The sequence below is a fragment of the Nanorana parkeri genome, unplaced genomic scaffold (assembly GCF_000935625.1).
Source record: "Nanorana parkeri isolate BGI_ZX_2015 unplaced genomic scaffold, ASM93562v1 scaffold398, whole genome shotgun sequence".
In the NCBI taxonomy this organism is placed as follows: Eukaryota; Metazoa; Chordata; class Amphibia; order Anura; family Dicroglossidae; genus Nanorana; species Nanorana parkeri.
In genome coordinates this window covers 1,261,559-1,272,824 of record NW_017306666.1, presented here as the reverse complement: position 1 = coordinate 1,272,824, position 11,266 = coordinate 1,261,559, and the positions used below count along the sequence as shown (strand labels likewise).

Here is an 11,266-nt window from a genome sequence, read left to right as displayed (position 1 = left end):
TATATATATATAATATGGCATCCTTTTTATTCCATTGCTGGATAGTTCCTGTCTGGGTGATTATCTGAGTTCCCATCAGTCTGCACTTTTATTTCCCATAACTGGGTCCCTTTTGAAATCTGTAGGGGAATCTGACATCCACTAGGATAAAGGCAGAAGCCTGAATGAGTGACTGGGACTTTGAAATAGAGGTCTGAGCACACAGAAGTCGGTGTAATTCAAACATCACGCTTGTCTACCTTTCCTGTAGTAAAGGTCTTATGAATAAGCGTTATTTCTAGAGCAGTATTCCATGGTTCTTAGAAAGTCCTGTAATGCAGCAATCAATTCAGTGTGAAGCAGAAAAGTAACATATCCATCAAGCACAACCTGTTCTATTTACTTAGAAAGCTCCCATCAATTACCAGTTAGCCACACAAAGGAAAAATGGAGTTCATTGTTGTCTCCGCAGCCAGAATAGTTCCCTGCGCATCACTGGGGGTGAAATAAAAAGGATTACACTCTGAGGTTGAAACATTATTTGGGGTGAGGCTTTTTTTTAACGAATACTTTCTCCATATCATATAAAGACAAATAAAAAAACAAGGCTTGTGTGAGATGGTTTCTACATTTGCTTTTATTTTAATGTCTGTTAAACATTTAACATTGGAATACTTTTAAAATCAGGTTTGCAGTGATATGCAATTTAAGCTGGTGGAACATTTTACTGTGTAGTGTATGCTATGATCTTGTTTTGCCTGATGACTGCCCACTAGTCTTTAAAGAAAGCTGGGTAAATTTTTTTTTAATTAACCCTTGTAGTGGGGCTACCCCCGCACTGCAAGGGTTAAGTGCTCGTTTTTGTCTGGGGGAAATAAAAAGTTATACTCATCCGATCCTCTGAGTCGACTTGCTCTTGGACCAGTCCCTGGAGCCTCTCTTCCCCATCACTGCAGCAGTCCAAGGTCCCAGAGTCATCATGTTCTATACACTATATATAGGATGTAAAGGTGGCGAGTGACATACCATCACTGCAGCATAGGAGGAGAAGACAGGCTGTCACAGAGAGCCAACAGAGGATCAGGTGAGTATAATTTCTTCTTTTTTTTATTTTCAGCCCTAGACCAAAGCAATCAGTTAACCCTTGCAGTGCACGGGTAGCTCCACTGCAAGGGTTCATTTAAAGAAAAATACCCAAAGTTCTGTAATGCTTTTTATTCATTACTTGTATAGGTAAACCAATGAAAGGGATAAAGCACATATGCCATTTTTTTTTTGTAGCTTATAAAGCAAACCTGTCATTCAATTGACAAAAAAAAGCTAAAAGAAGTTGCCCATACGTATGATCACATGCACAGTTTTATCCTGGGTGAGGTTCAGAACTCCAAAACACAGTATGCTGGAGAATATGTCAATACGCTAGTAGAATTTTGTTGTTAAAAAAAATATTTTCTGAAAGTTCATTTGATTTTCTACTAGTGAAGGGGGGTAAATTGATCTTTTTCAACCCAGGTGACATAAAAAATGGAACAAATGAAATTCTAATAGTCAGTGTGGTTTTCGATCAAGAGACCTCATTAATTCCAAAAGCAAATGTTGTTGCACTGAGTGCATTGGATTTGGGCTGCTTAACAAGGCTGGTTGGTTGTTGTACAGACAGTAACTATTGTGTCTGTTTTATGCCATGGATCAGAAGATCTCCAAGTGAAGTAATACTCAAGTACTGATCGGCTTTCTCTCCCTCCCACAGGCTGCTTTGCTAGAACGTTGGTAGATTGTGTGGGCCTGAAGAACCTGAGCAGCTGGGCTCAAGTGAATAGAGGAGCCATAGTACTTTGCTGGTAAGAAAAATCCAATTGTTTATACAAATCCTATATAGTTTATACCTTTTGTATTCTCTTCCTGTTATCTCAAGATATGCTTTAAACTGGCTATACACTTTACAGTTGTTGTGCAATGTCCTTTTTAATATGGAGTCCTAAACCATCCAATATGGAATCCTAGATCTAAACAGGCCTTGTGCATGTTCTTTACTTGTACAGACTAAATGGTTGAATCCATCCAAAACTAATATTTCAGTTTGTACACTCTGCTCCCTCTGCTGGTCTCTCCATAATACAGGCTCAGTGACGTTTCTATCGGCAAGGCTGTCGGGTCCTCTTAGCTTCAGCTTGTTAGATTTCATTTGCAGAACACTTAATGCACTGGGGGGAATTTATCAAAACCGGAGCAGCTGTGCATGGCGATCAATCAGCTTCTATCTTTAGTTTGTTCAGTTAAGATTTGAAAATGAAAGAGAGAAGCTGATTGGTTGTCATATGCAGCTGCTCCAGATTCTGTCTTCTCCAGTTTTGTTAAATTCCCCCTATGAATCCACTTCTTCCACACAAATCTTCCAATTGTGGGTTGCTTTGACCTTTTAAGCATGGCTTTAATCAAGCTGTTTGGGGACCTGCTTGTTTACCTTTTCCACTTTTATACTTCTGCAGAAATGCATTGCACGTTTGTGTGTATATAAATGTGCACACATCCTTAGGCTGTTATCTTATGCTAATGTAATGTCTGTATGCTGCTATTCCAGCTAAAGGTTATTCTATCTGTACATCAGCTTTTATCATGCGTCATGAACAAGGGCACAAGCCTTGCTATAATTCCCTCTTCTTTAGATTGTACCCTTCACCTTTTTCTAATCCTCATTAAGAATGGCTGGCTGGCTTTATACAATGCGATTTGACTCCTAGGCGGAATCTTTCCAGCTCTGATCTTGACTTGTAATGAAGCACATCCTGGCAGGAGTGTGATGGTCATTGTTCAGTGATTCAGCCAATGTAATTACCTACCCCTCTTATTCCAGTACATATTGTTTAGTAGTAGGTCATTAGCTCTGCTCCTATTGGCTTTAGCTCATTGTTTCCTGATTGAAATCCTGTGCACATTCGCAATCATTTCTGTTTGGTTTGATCGGACATTCTTGCAAATCGGTGGTTTTTGACCTTTGCTGAATAGAAGTCTTCAAATACCATTTTTCTTCTCTTGAGATCATTATTTTTAAAATCACGTTAGTGCACCAGTGGATAGAAACAATATCATTGTGTTTAATGCTAATTTTGAACATTTTCTTTTAAAAAATCCCAAAACTTTAAAGTAGAAACCCTTAGCAATCTGTTACTACTACAGGACAAAAAGTGTCATTTATAGCTAATTTATAGTTTTTTATTCGACCTTATTGTTTTAGCTCTCACTTCACATGTAAATGTGATTGTCTTCATGTATATAAACTCAGCAAAGAGTGTTAATGTTTTAGGCCCCATTCACACTGAGCAATTTATCGCGCGATTTTTGCAGCGATATCGCTCATATTTCCACGCGATATCGCTCTATGTAGCTTCTCCAATCCATTTCAATGGAGCTGTTCACATCTCACAGCTCAATGTCGCTGTAGCTTGTCGCTCCTACATGACCCTTTTTTCTGCGGATTTCGAGCGATTTTGCTCCTGATTGCATACAGCCCAATAGGTAAAAGTAGCGCGACAAATCGCACATGTGCAATCGCGCCAAAAAACGCACGATTTTCATGACGCTCAGTGTGAATGGGGCCTTAAATGCCTCATTTCTGTTTATATTCTCTGTATGCACTTATGTATAAGGGGGTGTCCATATTATCTTATCGCTATGAAGGGAGTGGGTTTTTTTGCTTGGGTTTGGCTTCCACCAGGTATATGGGGCTGCAGCATGTTAAATCTATAAGATGGCAACATTGGGTATTTAGGTTTGTCTGCTTTCTGTACATTGCAGTGACTGTGCTTCTCCTGCTTCTAAACAACTTTATACAAGGCTAAAGGTGCCTATACACTGCACGATTCTCGTACGAGAATTGTGGGAAATCCCGCGATCGTACGAGAATTGTGCAGTGTATGGAAGGCGTGCAACCGTTTCTACTGTGCAGTCGCACGTCTTGTGTCAAACACGGAGGCTGGAAAACCCGCCAGGAATCGTACGATTCTCAGTGAGTTAGTGGCCTGCTTGTTCGACAACTGACGAACGGGCCGGTGTGCGCATGCGCACACTGCCCGTTTGCAGTCATCGCAAGCCCGCCCCTGATTGCAGGGGGGCGGGCTTGCGATGATCGCAAGTACGATCTGCCTGTCCAAGATGGGCAGATCGTATGCTTGTTTTTTTAAGTACTTTACAACCCTCGCAAGACAAAAGTCTTGCGAGGGTTGTAAAGTGTATGGCCACCTTAATGGAGATTTTCTTACAATTTAGCAAAAGTGTGTGAGCAAAGTTGGGGATAAAACAAAAAATGCTAATGAATTGTCTTAGGCTCCATTCACATATAGCATTACATCTCCCATGCGGTTTTCTGTGCGGAAGGCCGAACGGCAAGAAAACGCTAAAATCTTTACATCGGCATGGATTCCGCTTATTTGCGACTATTACTATAGCCGCGAACGTGCTGTTTCCTGTGTGATGACTTGTCAGACATTGCTCCCCGCAGGGATTACCCCCATCCCCTCTTTGTTCTTCCGGCGCTCACTGAAGAGACAGACAGGGAAGGGGGCGGGCACAACTGGCTCTAGGGCCAAAGAGCCAGCTGTCAATCAGGTATCGGGGTAGATCCCGACAATATTGTCTGCGCTGTCAGCTGCTGACATATGTCTGCTATAGGCTGAGTTTTTTGGGTCACCGGAGGACATTGATGTCATCCTGTGACCCTAAAGAGAACTAATGCCAAAAAAGGATTGGCCATAGTTCTCTAAGTTTTAGTGTCCTTATAAATAGGACATATTTTTTTTTACATCTTTTTGTCTATAGTGCACATAGAAAATAAAATAATTTTTGCATGACAATATTACCAAAAGGAAAGCCTTGTTTGCCCTAAAAAAAACATGACAAGCTATCACTGAATAAACAGGCCCATAGCCATTATGTTCAAACTGCTCTGCCCCTAAGGGGTAAAGGTACAAGAGATGAAGTGGTTAAATACGCACTAGCAATTGGCCATGGCTTTTTTTTTATCTCTAGTACTTTAAAGCCAATTTTCACCTTTGCTGAGGTATTTATAAAAAATACCAGCAATGTACACCAAGTGTACAAATTTTTTGTTAGCTTCCTTTTTCATATTCTCATGGAAATTGCCACCTCTGCGTGATTTGCTCTCCACCCCATCACACCCTATTCATTAGTATTCATAGTGGCACCTCCCCTTCCCGAACAGTGTATTGTGTGCAAAGGCAGAGCTGGTGTTTAGTGATCGTGTGGTACAGAATCACAGGGAGGGGGGCAGCTGTTTGCAGCCTGATTTACAATCCGACCCAGGTGTCAGGCTGAGTTTCCTGTGGAGAAAAATTTAAATTTCTAGAACTTAGGCCTAATAAAAACTTCATGAAAAAATAAAGCCTGCAATGTGGGTCATGAAAATGTGCACACGTATACATCATCACTGCACCTCTTTATTGCCACAATAAACGCTAATCACTTACAAAGGTGGAAACGGACTTTAAGGGCACCAATTGCCTAGCATAAAAGTAGGGCTGCAACAACTAATCGACATAATCGATTATAATCGAATATTGAAAAAGTTGTCAACTTTTTCAATCGATTAATCGGCTTCCGATCAGTTGGCCCTGTTCACAGCTCCACACGCTGTGCGCCACACATCCTCCCGACCCCACGCTCGCCGCTGCCAGACCCGCTCGCATCCACGCTCCACACGCCGCACCTCCTCCCCGCCTCACATTTCCTGCCCATCCACGATCGGCAAGGCACGCGCGGAGATGTAGTAAGGAGGAGCAGGGGTGGGGGGAGGACAGCCGCTGATAGACAGGTCCAATCTCAGAAGCAAGTTGCTAGAAGACTGCACTTTCCCACACATGGTGCTCTATAATGTATTGCTGGGATTTGTATTCCTCTATAGCTGATGGTACATTGTACTATACATTATACATAGGAATACAAATACCAGCAATGCATTATACACTGTATGTATAATGTATTGCTGGGATTTGTTGTACTCCTCTATAGGCACGCGGGGAGATGTAGTAAGGAGGAGCAGGGGTGGGGGGATGACAGCCGCTGATAGACAGGTCCAATCTCAGAAGCAAGTTGCTAGAAGACTGCACTTTCCCACACATGGTGCTCTATAATGTATTGCTGGGATTTGTATTCCTCTATAGCTGATGGTACATTGTACTATACATTATACATAGGAATACAAATACCAGCAATGCATTATACACTGTATGTATAATGTATTGCTGGGATTTGTTGTATTCCTATATAGCTGGTGATATTCTGCATTGCGCTGTATAGGGGACTACAAGTCCCAGCAATAATACATTATACAGCGCAATGCAGAATACTACCAGCTATAGAGGAGCACAACAAATCCCAGCAATAATACATTATACAGTGGTGCAATGCCGAACACCACTAGCTATAGAGGACTACAAAACCCAGCAATAGTACATTATACAGCTCAATGCAGAATACCACCAGCTATAATGTGCTTTTGCTGGGTTTTGTAGTCCTCTATAGCCGGTGCCATTCTGCATTCATTGCTGTATAATTTTACACTTTCCATTTCACTATATTGCACACCACACTATCTTTTTTTTCTTTTTTACTTCCACCGCTCCAAGCTTGCTAGTAGTCCTATCACTGGAGCCATTTTTTAAACTTTATTTTATTGTTTAACCGATTAATCGAACTTAATAATCGGCTAACTAATCGATTTTGAAAATAATCGTTAGCTGCAGCTCTACATAAAAGCTCATGAATTTGTTTTTGAACTGACTATTGGAGGATGAACAATTTTGTACATTGAATGCATTTTTTATATTACAGCAATGCAACTGGTCAGTTTTAAAAGTACACTTTAACAGTACCATTGTGGTGGTGTTGAATGACATTGTTTCATAAGTGTGAGATATTTATGGTTTTTTTTAAATCCGTTTATGTATTATGAGATATGTTTATATATAATTTGTATTTCCTCTTGTTTTAGCCTTCTTCAGAGCTCAGATGAGGAAACTGCTGCTGAAGTAAAAAATGGACTCAAAGGCCTTGTCAGGAAAGCAGATGATTCTAAAAATTCAAAAGCAATCGAGGCGCTGATAGAAAGCTTAAATTCTGCCTAGATTTGGTATTTCTTCCTGCTGTGTATTCGAATAATTGCCTGTGTAAAAGCTGGACACGTTATGCCAATGACTGAGGAGAACTGCCAAAATGTTTTATATTTATAAATAAACCCTCCTTTACCTTTTATTATTTGGTCTTATTTACTTATATTTGGCTATCTAGCCTGCAGTAACATGTTACCAGTGGTAAAAGATTATAAAACTCCACTATTTGAACAACTTAGTATTCAAACAAAAAAAAAAATATTCTGGCTCATGCTTTGTCCATGTTGTGGGAAGGACGTATTTTTTTTTTAAAACTCCCTATAGCTGTGTGAAGTAACAGAGCAGCTCTTTGCACTAGTCACAACACAGTGGCTAGAAACAGAGCTTCACATCAGCAGGACTCCACCACGTTTGAAATGTTACCCAAGAGTTTATTTGTGCTGGGGAGTTGTGAGATGAAGCTGATATAACTGATTTGCTGTGGGGCATTTCACTCGTGTCTGCTTGCAGGAGATTGGAATATTGAATGTTTGGGTAGGAAGACGCAGGATTTTCCTGTAGGAGAGCGGTCGTCCTTTGTTTAACCAATCATAATAAATTGAGAATATTTTTGTTCTAAAGAGAACCATTTAGGTGGTGTGGTTTCTCTCACCCAGTCTGAACTGTTACCAGGGTCTCATGATCTGCACTTTCTGCAGGTAAGTAACAATAACACACAGGCAGAGGCACAGGTTAAACCCCATTATGCTTGTCCAAAAGATCTGCGCTCCTAGTCTCCCTCCTAAATTTAAAACTACAAGCTGCTGTGCAAAGAGCAAAATCCCTTTTCAATACCAATCAAGACAAGTAAAACCTAATGTTACATTTAAATATATCACAGTTAAAATTCTAAAAACGTTCATAGGTGCATTCAATGATCCATACAATGCAACAAAAAGTATCTCCGCTGAAGTAAATATATTCTGCTTTTTTGTGACAACTCTGCCCATCCGTGTGTGGATTACACTCACCAGATAGGACGGACCATTATGAGAAAAATGGTCATAAAGCGCTCAATCAAGTATTAATAGCCGCTTCCAATCCATCCACTGGAATGCTGTACCACAAGTGTCGCACCTTTCCTTCTCCCCTCTTATTCACCGCTTTTAACAACTGCTCATAATACATTAAGAAGGTCCATAGTGTTATACAGTAAAAAAAAAAACCTTATTATTAAAAAAGAATATTAAAAGCACTCACAAAAGTAGTTGTGCGATTGCCACATAAAACTCCTCCTTCCCAGAGCCGCTGCGGGCTGGTTACACAAAGTACTGCAACAGGATAGAACAAGCATCTATTTGGGAATCCTCACAATAAAGCCTCTTGACTTCCTGGTGTCTAGTGGGTGATGTCAGTGTGTATCCGCTCCCTGCCTCTTGCTCTAGCATTACCAGGTGCATAAGACCATTCAATATTTGAGCCTATAATCTAAAGCAGGGGTAGGCAACTTTAGCACTTCAGCTGTTTTGGAACTACAAGTCCCAAGAGACATTGCAAGTCTCTAACAACCACAGGCATGACTTCCAGAGGAAGAGGATTTTTAGTTTCACCACAGCTGGAGTGCCGAGGTTTGCTACTCCTGTTCCAAAGGATAGGGTTCCTCCCTTACCTATTAAAGCACACATGATCATATCTGTTTGTGCCTAATGAGCCTTTCAGCATCAGGCATCTGTTTAACCTGATTGGCAAGGCTGCCATCTGGTCCTCTGTTCACACGTTTTACCAAATGAATATATAAGCCTTCCCTGATGCCAGCTTAGGCTGCAAGGTGCTTCAAGCTGCTCTGAGTGTAAGGTTCTTGACCCTTTGTTCCGTGAGCCTGTTGCCATTTATTTGCACTGTTGAACTGCTTTTGGCTGTACCATTTTAGTTTTGGAGTAAGCCTTTGACCTGTAACATACGTTTAAGAAAATAGGATTTTTGACTTGCTCGGAAAATCCTGTTCTTGGAGTATACTACAGGACACAGGCTTGCTGAGAGGGGAAGGGATTATATGTGGGCTGTCCTAACAACTCATTTTGTCAGTGTCCAGTCACCTGATGGTAGTTACATATAACCCAGTAATCTAAAACTAAGCCTGTGTCCTGTACTGTACTCCAAGAAAAATATTTTACAGATAAGTCAACAATGTTATTACTGTTAATCTTGCTTCTGTTATTATGGACCTTCAACACAAGTAAAGGAAGTGGATGGACTTGCCTCTAAATTGATTGGGCAGGGCTAATCTGGTAAAATCGCTACTTCTCCTGAACTTCCTTTTATGTGTTGGCTAATGCACCTTCTAAAATACCCAAAGAAGAATTCCGGAATAATGATTCAATATGCTCCTCCTTTTTTTTGGCAGGGTACGACCCCCAGAATTTAATTGGACACACAATTAACAGCTGGCAGACCTAGCGTTTCCTATTTTCCACTATTACTATATAGCTGCACAGCTTGTTAATATTCAAGACTGGCTACTCCTCTCCACCAATAATGCTTGTACTGCTACTACTATGCTATTGTTCCCTCTTTTGAAACCTTAAGATGGCCATACACCTATAGATCAACTGCAGATTTTCTCCATCTGGTCAGATGGAGAAAGTGCCACAGATTCCTCCATCTACGCTAAACTGTGGATGGAGGAATCTCTCACTGGGCCAAGCTTCAGTATCTTGCTAGTCGGCCCCGCTGGCTCTCAAAATACCTAAACAATGCCTGCATCCAATCAGATTGTTCAGGTATTTTGAGAGTCAGTGGGGCGACTAGCAAGATACTGAAGCTTGGCCCAGTAGGAGATTCCTCCATCCACACAGTTTAGCGTACATGAAGGAATCTGATGCACTTTTTCCATCTGACCATAGAAAATCTATAGGTGTATGGCCAGCTTTACATAACATTATTTATGGATGCTCTATACCCATGGACCAGTGCCTTACACTACTCCGTACCTCCCTTACTTTATTCACATACCTAGAAAGCTCTTTAAAGAAGATTGGACGAATTCCCCTAATAATCTTATCTGGTTCAATTACAACCGGAGTTCCTTATTGCTCAAAGCTGGTTCTCTTTAGGGATTAAATGTGTTCATCAATTGTACTCCTCCAATAATGTGAAGTAGTTTTCACAGATCCAGAAATAATTCCATGCTTAATTTGAATCATATATTCAGTTATAATACTTCTACAATTATGACACAACGCCTAGGCTCAATTTGGTTTATCTAAAGTATCCCTTACCTATCCAGTACTGAAAAATTGTTACTGCAATCAGACAAGACCAAACTGGCATCTACTTACTATACTGCAGTAAATGGTACCTGTTACTTTTAGATACCAGAATGCCAAAGATAAGTGGCATAATCCAGGGTCTGGAACTCCCAGCCACATGCTGTGATTTCAGCTGAGAGTGTGGAATCATTCAAGAGGCGATTGGATGATTTCCTCAGGGGCCGTAATATACAGGGGTACAAGTACTCTTAAGATTGAGAACACACAGGGACCTATACATACTACACACCAATAGGACCATACACATACACAAATAGGTTGGATTTATGTCTTTATTCAACCTCAAATACTATGTAACTATATAATCTCTTTTTACAACTCACAGATGAGAATTGGGGTAAATTACTGTCTCGGTTATCTTCTAGATACAAAATAATACACCTGCAACTCTTCTGTGAGACTTATCCCCCACTCATGGTATAGTCTTCTTTTACACTTTGTGGACCTGTCCACTATTCCAATTATACTAGATTGAAGTAAACGTAACTGCCTTAGGGCTTCCCAATGTCTGTAATCCTGCCTCCTTGGAACTCTGGGGGATCTACCCTTTTCTAAATATGCTAAGATTTTGCTGCACATGTTCTATTCTAGAAAGGTAATCCTGCTAATAAGGAGCCCACACTCTCCCTCTTTAGCAGAACGGAAACACCAATCTTTCATCATGTAAACGATGCCCCTAAAATTAGAGTTCATCTGGGATCACGGATTAAGTCTACTTGAACAGGACTTTGGTGCTGCATAAACTCCTTTTTTAAATGTAATGGTACGTGCTGTTGCTGTGTTCTAAGTATGGGTTTTCTGGCACTAATGTGGCATTTCTGTAGCAACTGCTTTAAGAACAACACAGAAGGGATT

The 11,266-nt window shown here is 40.7% G+C and overlaps 1 pseudogene; it reads left to right on the top strand.

Annotated features, from left to right (window-relative positions):
* LOC108789446 overlaps positions 1 to 7,242 on the top strand; it is an 11,906-nt pseudogene extending 4,664 nt beyond the window's left edge.
* Positions 7,243 to 11,266: the final 4,024 nt, after the last annotated feature.